At 36.6% G+C, this 17,303-nt stretch overlaps 1 protein-coding gene across 5 annotated transcripts in view; it reads left to right on the top strand.

Annotated features, from left to right (window-relative positions):
* The window catches only part of LOC309608222 (uncharacterized protein), a 278,913-nt gene that overhangs the window by 245,941 nt on the left and 15,669 nt on the right, over positions 1-17,303 (top strand). The gene's annotated exons all lie outside the window — the stretch shown is intronic.

The following is a 17,303-nucleotide window of genomic DNA, read 5'->3' as shown; positions in this document are numbered from 1 at the left end:
GTGCTGCAAAAATGGTTTTGGCTTGAGTAGTAAGAACCCCCCTGTATTTGCTAAAAGCCCCCATCGTGGCAAATCACTGGCATGGGTCCCCTGGAAATGAGTGACATCTGAATAATATCACTCAGGACAGGGCTGGGGCTGGTAAAAAGCAGAGCTTGGAGACCAGGTGCCCCTATGGTGTTTTGACCTTGTTCCTGGAGAGCTCCACCCCTACCATCTGGGGAGTCCAGTTCATGTCCTGGGAGGTTTATTTATTCGCCCATCTATTGGGTGTATACGCTGTCACTGAATATGAGCATATTTTCAAAATGGGATAGAGAGTCTTGCTCGCAGAGTGAAAGCTCCCAGGTTTTGGAGTCACGTGGGCTTGGATTCAAGATTCTGACTCTGATACTTACTAGCTATATAAACCTGGTTATTTTTTGACCTCTATGTCACCCAGTTTTATCCCAGAAAATTGGGGAAAGTTGGATAGATACTTTAAAAATGTTGGTTTTATCTCCTTTTCTTGTTCTTTGAGACCTCCTAAGTTAATAGTAGATGTAGACACAATAAGAATGAAAAATAAGATTATACTATTTACAATTTTGTAATGATAATAATAATCTAGTTTGCTGTAGCTTCTTCCATCTAAGGATCTAAAGATGATTCATAATCATTAATTAATTAAAAGAGGTGTAAACTGGACCTTATAGGGGAATAATGAGTGGATTCTGCCTGGGATGACGAGGGCAGTTTTGCAAAAGAGATGATATTTGAACAACATAAAAAGCAGATTTTTGAAAGGAGACCAAGGATGAAGAAAGTTTATGGGTAATCAAGAGTACATGGCCATCCTATGTTCTTGAAACACAATGTGTGTGTTTACACTTGTGTGGGTGAGGTTGCGGAAGTGGTAAAATAAAGAAGCACCAGAAGTTGAAGATAGGTTGAGTCCCAAGGGTAAAAACTCTTTCACATTAACACTATTCTACTGGAATGAAAAGCCATTGAAGGATTTTAATCAATAAAGTTAGAAGAAAAGATTTGTATAGCTTAAACATTGGTTCAGCAGACATTTCCATATGATGATAATAGTTTAGTTCTGAGCCACTTAAATTATGTGTTGACGCCATCACTTCTGTACACAAAACAAAACAACACTGTTAATTTCAAGTATGAGAAGCATATCAATAGTTCTAGCAAAAGATGTAAAACCAGTGAGGTGGTTTAATTAACCCTTGAGTTACTTCCAATGACAAAACCCCATTGAGTTGTTGAGAGAAGAAATTTTGGGGAAAAAAAATCTTGTTGAATAATACATCCTATAGCAGAACATAGTCTTGATTTAAGAGAAATAGGGATTTATACAGGATCACGGATGCCATGGATTAATAAAGTCCATAGCACAGCACTTTCTAGCAACAACAGTTTTGCTTGATTTCACAAATCAGGAGGCCTGCCAACACTGAAATTACCTCCAGAGTTAAGTGTCTTATAATTACAGTCTATGTAAAACCATAATTAATGCAATGTTATACTTACAATTTTGTAATGATAATAATCTAGTGTGCTGTAGCTTCTTCCATCTAAGGATCTAAAGATGATTCAAAATCGTTAATTAATTAAAATTCTTAAGCATCCCAAGGATAAAGTAAATGGGTTTTTCAGAACTCAATGCTCAGTTTAAAGTAAGTTTAATCTTCACTTGGAACTACTATAAAATAAATAAGTGTTGGGGAGAGGGAAAATGAAGTATGGTTAGTTGGAATTGATCAGAGTATTGATATCATCTTCTTTTAAATGTGTCATTTCCAGCAAGTCTGCCAGAGCACAGAAAAATGAGTAATCTCACGGAATAGTGACTCTATTATGTCTTAGGTGCTGTTAGAAGGTCACCTATGGACATATGGCAAAGAACTAAGTCCTTTTAGGTGAAATGATTGATATGAAGGTAGGGGTAATAATATCCTTTGTTACGATTCTTGAACAAAGCAGAACTTGGTTCTGGATGTGTAATTGTACTACCTGACTATTCTACAAGTGACTCATTTGCAATTCTAAGTTGTATTATACTTTATCATTTTATTGTAATACTTGACCAAAAAATGAATTAGGTTCGTAATGTTTATAACTTATTCTGGCACAAAGACAATTTAGAAGCACGTGTCCAAAGAATGTTATTGCTCTGAGTTCATTTCAAACAGAAATTTATCTTCCCCTACAGAAAAATTGTTTTAACTTGTTAGAATTACTTAAGAAAAGATGAAAACCTGTTGCAATTTTTAGATCGGTCATCTTTTAATCTCTTTTGAAAAGGCCGAGGCAGAGTTCTTCCTTTTTCTTATGTATGATTTTGACCAAAGATATTATTACAGGGTACTAATGTATTCCTCATTGCTTTATATTATTTTCAAGCAATTGGTTGCAGAAAAATGATATTGGATGTAGCAATAAAATATTTAACTGACCATAACTGTTAAAGAGTGGAATTCATCATATATACAATAAATGGTACTATAGAATAATTTCTGTAACCATGATACACAAATCAGGTAAGTATATTTATTATAATAAAATTATTAAAATAAACTTAGTATATAATAAGTATACTTCTGTCACAACCAATTAAAATTGTTTTACTGGTTTATTTTCTTTCTTAAGGATAAAATGAGATAATCCACCTTGTCTGTGTAATTTGTCTCCTCTTTTTTCTTTTTTTTCTCTATCTATATAACTGTTCAATTTCTCTTTCTCACAGAGTACTGCATTTATTTTCATTATACACTCAGTTGTTTCTCTATTTTTTTGATCCATTTCTTCCAAGATTTTGAAATCATTAATGTTACTCCTAGGAAAAATATCAGAAGTCATTAGATACGGATTTCGTGTGATTTGTCTTTGATAAACCACAAACCATCAGAGGGCGAATACTTTAGCAGCCCAGGACAATATATTTTTATTTCTTGCTATTTGATGTCTTGTGTCTTTATCGTTTTATCAAGTTACTAAACCACTTATTGGCTTTTACACATTCCTAAAGTAAAACCAACTAAATAACTGACATATTTCTCTCTCTCTCCATATATATAATAAAATAGAAATAAAGAATAAAATAGGAAAGAATGGAAATCAAGGAGAGATGTGCTAAAGGTCACTGAAGTGCTATAGAAAATTCATTCAGATCAAAGAAAGTTGGAAGTTAATTTGACAGTGTTTAACAGGAAGCAGCTGCATCGGGAAATCTTCTGTAATAATTTATTCTTCTTTAGACTTGCAGAGGACTGTGGTGTCTCCAAAGAATTCAAATCACTGAATGTGGTCACCCTCTTCTGATTTCCTTTGCCTATTCAGTTCAGGAGATGTGATGCAGTGCGATGAGTCAGTGTTATGTCTGATGGAAGTGTCAGGCTCTGTAAGTTCTCTGCCCCAGGATCCGGGGTGAAGTGCTACAAAGCACATTTTTGGTGAAGCAGAAATAGCCTGGCCTTTCCTGCACTTCCCATGGCTGTGGTAGATGGAAAGCAATGAATTCAGAATTCTCAAGTTGGTTGAGCCATTGTACCAGTGAGCTTTGCTTCAGGCACCCTGGATATTGCCACATGAGAACAATATTTCATTTGTTCTCAGGTGTTTGCAGCTGAAGGGCCACATTTAAGGGCTGAAATTTCTGCCACACAACCAACCTCACCAGCTTCTACTGCCCATAAATAAATATGCATCAGAATTTGCTAGAATTTATTACAAGATTGACCTTCTGTTTCATGAGTTCATGATAATGTGAAGCCTGGTTTTATCAACTATCCAGGTAAAATAATAAATTCGTGTTATTACCTAATTGTAAACAAAGATAAAACAGGTCAGTGGAGGAACTGAATCATTAGAGAATATTTGTGAGAACTTCTACTAGATATTGTGAGAAACAGGAGAAAAAATGCTGTAGTTTACAGTGAAAGTCACTGGCCTTCAAATTCATTATTACCAGAAAGTCTGAAATTGGACGGTAAGTTCTATTCTCTGCCATTGACATTGGAGAATCAACTGTGGTAGAATTAGCTGAAGAGACTTGCAGATCATCTGGCGGCCCCTCCGCACCTCGCTTACCTCACTCTTTTTCAGAAACAAAGAGGCTAAGTGATTGATGAAGGCCTTCAAGCTTCCCACATCTGCTGTCTTTCCCCAGCAAGTGCACGTGTCAGTATCCTCACATGTTCTCCTTTTCTCCTCTCCCATTTCTAGAAAGAAGTGTCTTTTCTCAGGTGTTAAGTTTAAGACCGATACCACCCCCATGCCTTGGCTCCATGCTTCCTGAATCCAGAGGACGGCTCTGGGGTCTTCTTCCTACAATGACCTTCATTCCTTCCTTTATTTAACTTCTCTCTCACTTCCCATAAAAGGAAATCAAATTGCACTGCATCCAAACGTCCCATGAGCTTGGTGATCTTTGGAAAATGTTTTGAACATCTTATTAGGGAAAATACACGCACACACACACACACACACACACACACACACACACAAGTAGAGAGAACAGAATAATGAGCCCCCATTCATGCAACACTCAACTTCAACAATCCCTGACTCCTGGCCAACCTCGTTTCATCTCTACCTCCACACATTGCCTCCAGATCAGAGTATTTTGAAACAGATTCCAGATATTAAATCATCTCTAGTATTTATCACTAAAATAAAAGAACTCTTTCATTAAACATGACAAGAATGTCATTCTCACACTTTAAAATTAACAGTAATACTTTAATAACTATCAAATATCCAGTTAGTGTTTGAATTTTCTCAATTGTCTTGGATAATTTTTTAAGAGTGTTTGAATCAAGATTCAAATAAGATCATCCTTTGCAATTAGTTGATGTATCTCTTAAGTCGTCTCCTCCCCCTCCTCCTCTTCCTCCCTCTTCTTCTTTCTCCCCCTCCTCTCCCCCCGCCTCCGACCCCGACCCCACATTTCTGTAACTTATTTGTTGAAAAATCTGTGTATTTGTTATGTGGGGTTTCCCACAGTCTGGATTGTGCCGATGACATCCTGTCATGTCATTTAGCAGGTTCTGACCCCCATGATTCCTACAAATTGGTAGTTGTATCTAGAGGCTTGATCAGATTCAAATTTTATATTTTTGCAAGAAATACCTTCTAGATAGTGTTCTGCACTTCAGTTAGGAGTTGGATAATGGCTGGTTGTCTCTTGTGACATTGGAGTCAATTGCCCAGACCCAGCGGCCCACACACCACTGGGGGGCAGAAGCAGTGGCAATGACCTGCTCTGGGTCCAGGCAATTAGGGGTGCATTGCCTGCAGTAATTTGGATCCTAAAGAGGGTTTAAACAGCAATATAACTAAGTAAAAGCTGGCACACTTTTTATCATTACTGAGGCCACTAATTTTAAATAATATCTCTGAAAAATCTTCAGCTGGACTAAGTTATAAACAATTGCTGCAGTTACTGTTGAGTTTTAATAATATATATGTAAGCATAAATTAGCACATTTTAATTACCTATCCTTTCATAAACATTTTCTTCTACGTGGAAGTTAGTTTGGAGAAATCCAGTTTCGCAGTTGGCCTTGACACACAAGGACTGGGGGGAATGTTTCCATTTTAAGGATAATTTCCTAAGCTTTTGGGAGCTCTGGGTGCAGTCTGTGACTTCGGTCCCTTTGAGGCTACATAGTCTTGTTTAATTCCAAAATCCAATAATATATCATAATCATTGTCAAGAGGAACGCACAGAATGCAAGTCACTTTACTTCTCAAGTGATCATTTTGTGTGACAACTTGAAGTTATTCACATGCTGTTTGTTTTTTGAATTTAACTTCATTTGTTCTTAAATTTAAAAGACAATAGTGCGTGAATTGCAAGGTATAAGAGTTTTGTTTGGTAAATGCAAATTTTAGTTCACACATCAAATTTTACTGTATTTGATTTACATGTTTAAAATTGGAATTCCTTCTTTTTCATTGTTAATTTTTACAAACTAAAGAACATATTCGTATAGGAAGGCAGGGCAAACCCTTGATTCTTTCTCTTTATTTACTAGTTTTCAAAATAACAAGTTGATTCCCTAACATCCTCCAAAGGTAAGGAATTCGTTTTTGTTTTTGTTTTTATGAACTCATCGATCTCAATGTATTTGATGTGTCTTGCAACACATTAAATCAACGGCAATCAGATTGCAATTATTATCCTTATGGCTGCCTCAAATGCGCATGTGTGGCTAGTGTGGAGGTCTCTTCAGGTTAGCTCCTGAGTCCTTTTGAAACAATCTTAAGAGTCTTTGGTAGCTTTTTGCTTTTTGGTCTAAGGTGTTTCAGGCACATTTTGTACTTTCCCTTTTCCACGCTCGGCATCAGTCATTTCTACAAAGAGCGCTGGTTTCTTTTAGTGTGAAATAGTGTTTAAATGCAGTAATCTGAGCACTAATGGTGCTCATTTTCAGTGGAGAGTGCTAGGGAAACAAAAAAGGTAAAATGTACAATAAATTAATACAGATATTTCCAAGTCAAATTCGGATTCCAAGATTTTTACTTGCCATCTTCCATATTACATCTCTAACTTCCAATGAAAATTCCAGTTCTCGGTAATGCCAACCTAAATACGGATTTGCTTTATTACGTAATTCATGCCCAATAATTTCAGAAGAGCAGTACCGATTCTACCGCCCCCCACTCTGATTACTGTAAACATTTAAAAGTTTTTTCATGATTACTTTTGTCTATAGGATCTCTTCAACTAGGGATGGGCAGTCATATTATTGTGTTTTAAAGTCACTTGAAATTTTTCCTCTTTTTAAAATTGTGTCAGTGTGATGCCTATTTAGGTTCATTTGTTTCATTTGGCTTTAGATTACAGATTGCTTTTTTTTTTATTTATTTATTTATTTTTTGGCTGTGTTGGGTCTTCGTTTCTGTGCGAGGGCTTTCTCTAGTTGTGGCAAGCGGGGGCCACTCTTCATCGCGGTGCGCGGGCCTCTCACTATCGCGGCCTCTCTTGTTGCGGAGCACAGGCTCCAGACGCGCAGGCTCAGTAGTTGTGGCTCACGGGCCTAGTTGCTCCGCGGCATGTGGGATCTTCCCAGACCAGGGCTCGAACCCGTGTGCCCTGCATTGGCAGGCAGATTCTCAACCACTGCGCCACCAGGGAAGCCCCCGGATTGCTTTTTAACATTTAATTTTGGTTTACCATTATGTAAACTATTTACGTGGTTCCCAGATGAATTCTACAGAGTAAGGTATATTCAAAGAAGTCTATCTTCTCCTTCTACTTCCTCCACCTTTCACCTTTAGGTGTCCTCTTTAAAACATTCTGGTTTATTCTTCCATTTGTAGTATAAGCAAATACTGGTTTGTGCTTCCATTTGTTAATAATTACAAGTAGAAACAATAGCTTATGATACACACTATTCTACACCTTGGGCATGTTTCTTAAGTTCTCTCGTACTGTCGTCGCTAAGATAAGGGCAATGATACCTATGTTGAGAGTCTCCACATGCGTTAAATGAAATCATGTCTGTGAAGGGCTCACAACAGTTCCCGGCACACAGCAGGCACACATGAATTGTTGGCTTTCCCCTCTCTCTGAACTCAGTCCAAATCCACCCCATGTGTAAAGGACCTCCTCTAAGAGGCCGGCTCCACCTCATACCTACAAATTTTGTGAAAGTTCCAACCAAATTTTTCACCTTCTGTCTTTCTCCTTAATGATTTCTCTTACAATCATTGAGAAATAAACAAAATTTCCTCAAAACCTAAGGACACAAAAAACAGATATTAAATTCATAGCACGTTTTTATAGTTTACTTTACTTTCCCTGAACATATGTATATATAAATTGGAGTGAAGTATCTTTGAAAATCAGACCTTCTTTTTAACTTAAAGCATTCAGAGGAGCAGGGATCCCAACTTCAGCTTCCTCAACTTCTTAAGAGATTAAAAATTGAAACGTGGCTTTGAGCTATTCTCACATCGTTACGGGTGGATCATAGTGCCTTTGGTAGGATTTACTCATGTAGTTTGGTCCATAAATTCTTCCAAATCATGGAGTAGGTGGAGGGATAGACAAAATTTTTAAAAATGTCTTGGTGGATTAAAAGAACTACCATCTTTTAATCAGTCTGCATCCATTTGGACAGAAGCAGTAAGACCCTGTTCTGCCCAGCTCTTTTACCGGGCAGAGGGGAACAATTGACATTATATCTACTCATCCTGTAACAGCCCATCTCTACAAAGCTACACTTGAGTACAAATGTTGGCCAAAAAACGTCTGTCCTTGGCAATGACATCTAATTGTTCAGCAGCTCCCTGAATGGCTCAGGAAGGGCATGGTGTGATGGCATTGAACTAAGCTTCACACTCTTCACATCCAAGTAACTGCTGAGAAGGCCCTAAGTTTGTCAACATACTCAGTGCTTGCAGGAGACAGGACCAAGTATGTAACCCTCAGCAAGCCCCCCAGGTTACCCTGTGACACTGAGCAGCTCACTTTATCTCTCTGAGACTTCATTGTCTTGTCTGTCAAAAACTGCTGTTGTATAAGGTAAGTAAGATTTCTTCCAGCTCTGAAACGCTACGAAACCTGGTCTGGCTTGAGCCTAATTCACATCAGTTCATAATGATATTGGTGTAAATGTAATATAATCCTCATTTTCTCACAAGATTGCTTTCAAATTTAAAAGTATAAGTAGTTCTATGTTTGGAAAGGAACTTCCAGGGTGTGGAAGCATTGATATATTATTTCATCCTATGTATCGGAGAGAAAGAAACTATAGAAACTATTAAGAAGGAAGTAAATGTGATTAGGAAGATTGGGTTTTGTTGGTTTGAATGATGAATTTGAACACTTTGGTGCTGTTAAAAAATCAGACCCATGAAGTTCCTCTTTTTCATGAGGGCACTGAAAATACTGTAAATAAAAGTAAAAACTACAAACATTTATCGAGCTCTTGCATGCTGGATGCTTTCAAACAGATTCTCTCATTTAAACTTTACACTAACTGTGTGTATTACCATTCCTGTTTATAACTGGAAGCTCAGACATGTTAATTACTTGGCCCCCAAATCACACAGCCTGTAAGGGCTGTACACAGAAGTTGAACTTCGTGGGGCTGTTATAAGCTGATACATTCAGGGAGTGTAGGAAGGCACTCGACACCTAGTATGGGCTCTAGCTGTGACCTCGTCTTCTCTTCCACCTTCTTCTTCTTCTTCTAACCCCAAAGCCCATTATCTTTACCTGGTGAAAGGCAGTTTAGTGAGCTCAGGTGCTGGTGCTAGGCTGTGTGCATTTCAGTACATACACTGTTGTTATCTAGTTGTGTGGGAGGGCAAACTCCTTTATCTCCCTGATCTCTGTTCCTCAGTATTTTTCATCTGTAAAATAAGAATAAAGAAAATATTTATAAGTTTTTTAATGAAGATGAAATGAGTTCACATATATATATAAAGATTCAGAACAACGCTTGGCATGTAGTACCCACAATGAATAGAAACTATTCCTATGAATATATTTCTTCTCTCCTACCTTGATTTTGCAGAAATAATTCTTCAAAAGCTACCATTCATGGTGTTATTATAAATAAGATAGGTAAAATAGATTCTACTTAGGAAAATAGAACATACTGATAACACTTATTTTATTGGTCAAATTCTCTGATCTGGTGGAGCACAGAATGACTTCTCTTGTTGTCTTTATCCCTTACAAGCTTAAAGTCAGTTTAATCTATCCTTTTATAAACGAATTCCTGTAAAAGCTAGTTATGATGAGGAGGAAAAAGCAAATTCTAAAACAAAGTCTACTTTCTTTTCCTCAGCAAGTGTCTCTTTCTCTACTTTGAAATGAGGAGACACAGTTGAAACGTGATCATTTCATCCATCCATCCATCCAACCATTTATTCAATCATTCCTTCAGCAATCACTCAGAATTGCTCCACTCGGTAGAAAGAAAATCAGCTTTGGGCTCACACATCTAATATGAAAATGACATTCTGCCTCTTGCTAGCTGTGTGATCTTGGAAAATCTACTTAACCCCTCTGAGCCTCAGTATTCTGAAGTGAACTATCAGATTGACAACACCTTCCTTTGTGTTGCCTGGCCAACCTGCAAATAAATGTATGGAGGGCAACAAATTTATCTTCCTCTCAAAATAAGGTGTGAGCCTACACAAGAAAAAAGTTTGTCTGGGTCACTGTTCAGTGCCATTTGGTTTGGCTGATGATTTTGTCCTGCCTAGAGTAGGAGCAATGTAGACTATAGAGCTGGGAAAGGCCTTAGACCTCATCCTGTCTGACCTGCTTATTTAATAGATGAGAACATTTTGGTCCCGACAGGGTAAAAGAGACTTGCCTTAAAATCAGATCTGCTAAACTGTAATGCATTATATTGTTTGTGCTTTTATTTTTCACTTTATCCTTTCCTTCTTATTTCACAATAAAAATGAGTACCTTTACTTATTTATCTTTAGAAAATTACCTTTCTTTGACATTCAATATTCAAGAAAGGATATCTACTTTCTAATCCACTTTTTTCTTCTTACAATATATCTTGGGATATTGAAAATATCCCACTTTTACAAATAAATCAATAAATGTAAAGAAATTCTAATCTAAATCTCCAAAATATACTTTATAGAACTTTCTAAGTAAATTATAAAGATTATATGGAGGAATGAAAGCATAGAGATAGGCAAGACATTTTACAAAGAGGAATGAGGAGAAACTTTTTCTACAGGTACCAGAATATAATATAAAACTATAGTAAATATAATTATGTGGTTTTGGCATGGAAATGAAAAACTAGATCAATAGAATAGACTAGGTTCCAGAAAGAGACTATGCCTATAATAAAAATGGCACTTTAAATCAGTGGCAAAATCGTTTAATAAATGATATTGGGATAACTGGGTCACACACGGATAAAAATTCAGAATTCTACCTTATATACATAGTCTACGCAAAAAAATAGACAATATACTGTTAAAAATAAAGAAAAAAATCAGTCCTATACTGTAATGAATATTGCAATCCCATGTGCGTTTAAAGTAGCGTGTGTATATATGTACACGTGTGTGTGTGTGTAATGTCAAGGAAAGAATCATCAGAGTATAGGGGAGAGGTTAAGAGAAACTTATTTTTTTACTCTCTATATCTCTGTATTTTTAATATTTCAAACTTTTCTGTTATTTTTGTAATTATAAAAGAAACAGTCCAAAGTACAAAAAACACTTCACTGAGTTGTACATTTTCTAAAAATTTCTGGCCAATTGTATGTGTGTGTGTGCATTTTGTAAACCAAATCCCATATGAAATTAAGTAAGGGAACTATTATTTTTTGGAAAGTTAGAGTGTTTCCTTTCAAAAAAGTGAAAATCATCCCCTAATCTCTCCAGGTCTTAGGTTTAGGAACTGGCATATCTGGTTTTCTTTAATGGTGCTTATTTCTATTTACCCTTGATATCTGGGGGACCTGATGTAGATTAACCATGTCATGCTGACTTCTGAAAGGTGGGGTCTATCATGGACTCTGTTACTTGCTTCTGCTTAAGCTTTTGTTGAAGAAACTTTCTGCAGCTGAAATGAAGTTTGAAGACTAGGAAACGAGTTTTTTTCCATGTGACCTAGTGGAACATGGAATAATGAGGTTCTGATGTATAAATATATTCATTTTCTGTGATATTATATGGGTACACTGGTATGGGTAAAGAACCAGGATAGGTTAAATACATATAATAACTAAAAATGATAGGAAACACTTACAGGTGGAAGACTTTTTAAAAATGCTTTCTGTGTATGAACTCACTTAATCCTCACAATAACACTCAAGTTGTTTTATTTATGGGGAAACTACAGCACAGAGAGGTTGGAAACTTGCCCACAGTCAGAGAGCTGCTAGGTGTTGGTACTAGAACTATGGTCCAGGCAGTTTTCTTCCTGAGTCTGTCCTCTAGCTACAGCCAATCATGCAGTGGATATTCTTGCATACGTTTTCTTGTATCCACATGTACAAGCTTTCCCTAAGTGTGGAATTCTTGGCACTAGTGTGGGTTTGAAATCTCAGGGGTTCTCAGGGTGAAATTCAAAACTGGACCCTGGATAGGGAAGGCAAGGAGAGATCAAAGAAAGAGGCAGAGGACCCAGATTGGTAGGTGGCAGGTTTAATAAGCAAGGGAACTTACCTGCCAGGCTTGTCTTGAGTGGCCGCAAGATGAGTAGGTCTCCACACCCACCTGCCAGAACCTCAGGAGTTTATATAGAGAGTCCTTAATGGGGTTCAGGCACGTATCCAGTCCGGGTGATCTCAACAAAACATTACTCTCAAGGCTGCTTCCTTCAAAAGGCTATTAGTGAGAAACCGTGGGCAGAACCACATTCCAAGTGGGTGGGGGGAGAGTCAGGAACCTCTAATTGCCTGGGTCCAGCTCTCTGGTCAACCATCTTCTCTGTGACCTTCTCCAACACCTCGGTCAGACTTAGTCATCTGCAACTTTCCTAGATATTGCCTATTTCTCCACATCCTTTCTAACACGTTAAAACAACTTTTCATATTGGTCAGTCTGACGCGTGTGAAAAGGTAGACTCTTGTGTTTTTAATTTTCATTCCATTTACAACTAGAGAGGTTGAAATGTTTAAATTTTTTTTATAGATTTGTAAAATTTTATTTATATATTCCAAGTACTAAGCCATATATTCCATGTAAATATTCCTGGGCTCTTTGTTCTGTTCCTTTGGTCTATTTCCCTAGCCCTGCACCAATACACATTCTCATAGTCACATGAGATTTTCTTACTGTTTTTTCTCCTCTCACTCTTTTTCCTCCTCCTCCTCCTCCTGTTTCTAGAACATCTTGTATCTTATAGGACAAATCCCTCACCACTTTCTTCTTCAAAATAGAATTGACTATTGGTGGCATTTTAGCTCTTTCATATAAACAGTGAGATAAAGTTATCAAGTTCCAGAAAATAAATCTGTTGCACTGAGTATATGGATTAACTTGGGAGAATGGATATGCTAGTTCTGTCCAGCAAGCACTTTCTGAAAATGTTGGAGGCTCTAATTACGTTAGCTGCTCAATCTTAATGTGTAATGAATTTTACTGGCTTTTCAGTAGCTGGTTGCCAAAAGAGACTAACAACTTCTAAAGTAACTACACATGGTCATGGCCTCTGTCAGATGTCAAGTGCTGTGGTTAAAGTTTTAGAAAATTTATTATTGATAAATAAACTTGCAATAATAAATTTCTCAATATTTATTATTGTTGTTTTAATAAATATTGAGCCAAATCTGTAATGTTTAGAGTAATGCGACCAAAGGAACAAAGGAAGGTAAATCTCAGCTGACTTCGTCTGCATCCAACTGCCCAGGCTAATGGATCAAGGTCACTTTAATGCAAATTGTTGTCCAAGTTTGCAATTTCATTCTTACTTGACAAGTATAAACTGATAAATAAAATGTCAAGCCCTGAAGTCTGCTTTGCAGTCAAAAAAGAGCTGTGCTGGGAATTGGTGACAGTCGTGATAGTCTAGACTCTGTGACATGGGCGTGCCTGTGCCTTGGTTTTCTCTGTGTTGTTCAAGTTCACATCTAATGAAATGCCTTCCCTTCCATAACATGTCTACTCACGTGCTCTCTCAGCTTTTCTCCAACTCCAAAACTTGGTGACTCTGGGTCTGACCCGGCATGAGGAATAAGAAATGAATGGCCCTGGCTCCTAGTTTCAAAGTGGAAAATCATTAAACTCTTATGTGAACCTGACTTGATGGCATGCATCTCACAAAAACATTAGAAAGAATAATTGGCTCTCTCTTCTCCCAGAAGCAAAGGGCAGATTTTAGTAGACAAGAGAGCTTTGGATACAAATACCAAATACTGAATATCTGCGTTCAAGGTCTGCTTCTGTCACATCCATATCATACGACTTTAGACAAATCACTTAATGTCCTTTTATTTGTTTCCTATCTGTAAACCAAAGGAATTATATTATGTGATTTAAACTCAGCATCTAAAAACTAAAACAATTAAAATTCGCAGTTATTTTGTATGAAATGTAGATAAAATTTGGGCAGAATATTAGGGTTAGCTGGTAGAATGGGGAAAAGATCTAACTATATTGAGAAAACCACAAAATACTTCATATTATAATTAAAGCAAGTTGTTAGGTAATTTCGCATATGCTTGGGCATTACTTTCAAGCCCTCCTCCAACTGTAAAAATATATCTTAAATTCTTAAGATTATAATAGATATCTATAAAATCAATTTGTTCAAGAGCCTTTCAATTTTATTGCTTAGGTTTGCTGGGACATTTTGAATATATATAGTTCATGTGGAAATTATTTAAAATCATAAGGTAGACCCTTGTCAGCCTTACATAGTTTATCTGTGGCTCTGCTTAGAAGCTGGGGTATGGATTCTATGACTTCTATAGGCCCCTGCATGTCCCGGGAATATGTGGGTAATTGGTTTTAACAGTGCTTAAACAGCACATGGTTTGAGTATAGAATACGCAGAATTTGACCCTAGGAAGACAAGCATAATGATAATTTTTTAAAAATAAGAGCACTTGAAGAAAGCCAGAAACAAATCCAGAGTTACTATAAACAAAGCAGAGAGAGGCTTACTCATCACAGGGAAAATCGGCCTCATTAAAGAAGGTAATTATTACCTCTGACATACAGAACTGTGTGCTGCTTTAAATTAAGATTCTTAACGAGGCATTTCATTGTGTGTCCTTAGCTGAGAGTTTTAAAGAGGAAGTCTTTCTTCCAAAGTCGATGGGAATGGAGCTATGTTCGAGAGTTTCACTGGAGGAGGATATTTCAGGAACGAACAGTTCAGGAATACTAAATACACACAACTATATACACACAATTTCAGAACAGATTGCTGGTGTGCCGAACGCCCATCCAAACCATGTGCTTATAAGAGGAAAATGTAAACTTTGCCACATGCTAATGATATGCTAATGAGTATTCGTGTTAGATGACAAGATCATGGTCTTTGTTCCTTTTCTGCTAATGCAATGAATAAGCTTGAATAAGCACTTTTAAGAGAAATTTGTAAACGTTTACATTTTCCCCCATTTTTATTAGTTTCTGCTTATCTCACTTCTCTTGCTCAACAAATGTCTTTTTTTCTTTCTGTGCTGTATTGCTTATAGGATTTGGGATGCACTTCATTTTATTTGAGATTTTTAACAGGCTCTCATCTTCTCACAAGGCAAGAATTTGTCTTGATCACCAAAAAGAAATTCTTTATACCTGTCTCTAAGCAGTCCCTTTATCAAAAAGCTTGTACTGAACACCAATATCTAACTGCATATGATACTCATACACACAAATGTGTTATGTTTTAAGAAAATGAATGGATTTTCAGTTGAATACACTTATTTAAAAAGTTACTGTTTATGGCTCTGCCTTCCAAAATTTAAAAATACCTCCCCAAGGCACACTGCTGTTATAGGAAATGGAGTGGGGTGCTGCGTTCTGTCCCTATTTCCCAGAATGTGGCTAAATTCTGGAAAACCTATTGCCCATTAATATGATTTCCCTAAGGATTTTTTATCTGTTCCATCTAAGAGTAAGTGATAGTACAGCAATTTTGTAACCTCATTTTCTCTTTCTATCAGACACATAGCAATGTCTGCCAAGCACCCAGGAGGTACACTAGTCCAAGATAGAATCTATGATCTGTACCTACTATAGAAAAAAAAAGTCTAAACTTCAGCACATGGGAGCATTTGAGTGTGACCCATAATATTACTACCTGGTTAAAATTCATTTCCAGTTAAATCATAAAGTTCTACTGTTAGTCACATGCATCTCACCATGGGATTTTTAAAGTTGGTTCATGTCCTTGGTAAGTGTTCAAAATGTTCTCTCAAGTCAGATATTCTGTGACATGAACTGTTCTGTCAGTGGTGCTGACCTAGCCTTTGTCAGTTTCTATCATGATGTCATGCTTAAAATATATGTTTAGTCTGTTTTAAAAATAAATACATCATTTTCTGTTTTTTTGGGGTTTTTTTTTACAGGCTATCTTTCCAGTCTTGGCAACTGGTGCAGCCTTTTTTCTACTCTGTTTTTCTCTCTATGTCATCTATAGATTATAGAAGAGATGTCCTACCATTGGCTGTTTCAATCAACCCAGTACATTCTCCCCATACATTCCACATCATTTAAAATGGAAATTCAGGATATAAAATTTCTATTAAATATTTAAATTATTAGGGAATTTGGAGTTACATATTCACAATAAAAATATTCAGAATTTTTTCAAGTACAAATGAAATAAACTCATATATACACTATCTATGTCCAATATCTCAATTATTTGATTTTTATTTAAGAGTTTAATTCTATTCACATATCATCCACTCACTTAAAGGGAGTCATTACATTAATCAATGGCTACATCTTCAATTCTCAATTTTGTGTGGGCACCGAGAGACCACAGCCTCAGAGAAAGCATGTTTCTGATATGCATCTTCAAGAATATTCCATTTAAATGCATATTAATAATCATTTCATTAAATTGCAATATTCAGTCATGGAGAGATTTTATTGAACTTTCTCATTCTCTCCCCAGTTATCATATCCTTAATCTAAATCATACCCTCATTTAAATCGTATGTCAATGCCTTTCAGGTCACTTTTCTCACCTATGATTTGAAAGGGTTGTATGTGTCCTTTTCATATTTTGGGATTATTGAGAGGATTTCTTTGACAACGTGCCTTTATAGTCATGGTTATAGCTGTAAAAGCTAATAGCTCTTGGGGCTCTAAACATATTCTAATTCTAACCTATAGATGAGAGTATGGAAATTCTAAGGGGTTTAATATCAATCAGTCACCAAAATGGGTACACAGTTTTATCAGTAGTTTAAGTGAAAGAAGAAAAACATGATCTGAATTTCATGATCCTTCAACTTCTGATTTATTGCAATAAAATAAGTCTGTAACCACGACAAAATATCTAAATTATTTAATACAATCAAATGTGCTCGTTCAATCTTTAATCTTCAAGAAATCCTTTAAAAGCTTTGGTTTTACATTTTTGTCACTTCTCAAGCACAAGCTTTTGGCTACTTATGTGAAGTTTGAGACAATCCAAGGTAAATTCCCCAAGATGTCTCCAAAATCACCTTCACAGGTAATTGTACTCGAATTAGGCAACTGCCATCCCCTCGTCCCCCAGAAAAGGCAGCCGGAGCTCATGCTGCACTTTTGCTCTGGATCTCATCTCTTTAAATCCTTTCAGGTCCTCATCTACATTTTCATCTTAACCATCCATGAAACCCCTCTCTCTTTAAGCATGTTCC

The sequence above is a fragment of the Balaenoptera borealis genome, assembly GCF_965194805.1.
Source record: "Balaenoptera borealis genome assembly, chromosome: 12".
Taxonomy (NCBI): domain Eukaryota; kingdom Metazoa; phylum Chordata; class Mammalia; order Artiodactyla; family Balaenopteridae; genus Balaenoptera; species Balaenoptera borealis.
The sequence above is the reverse complement of the archived record's forward strand: the minus strand, read 5'-3'. Positions and strand labels throughout refer to the sequence as shown.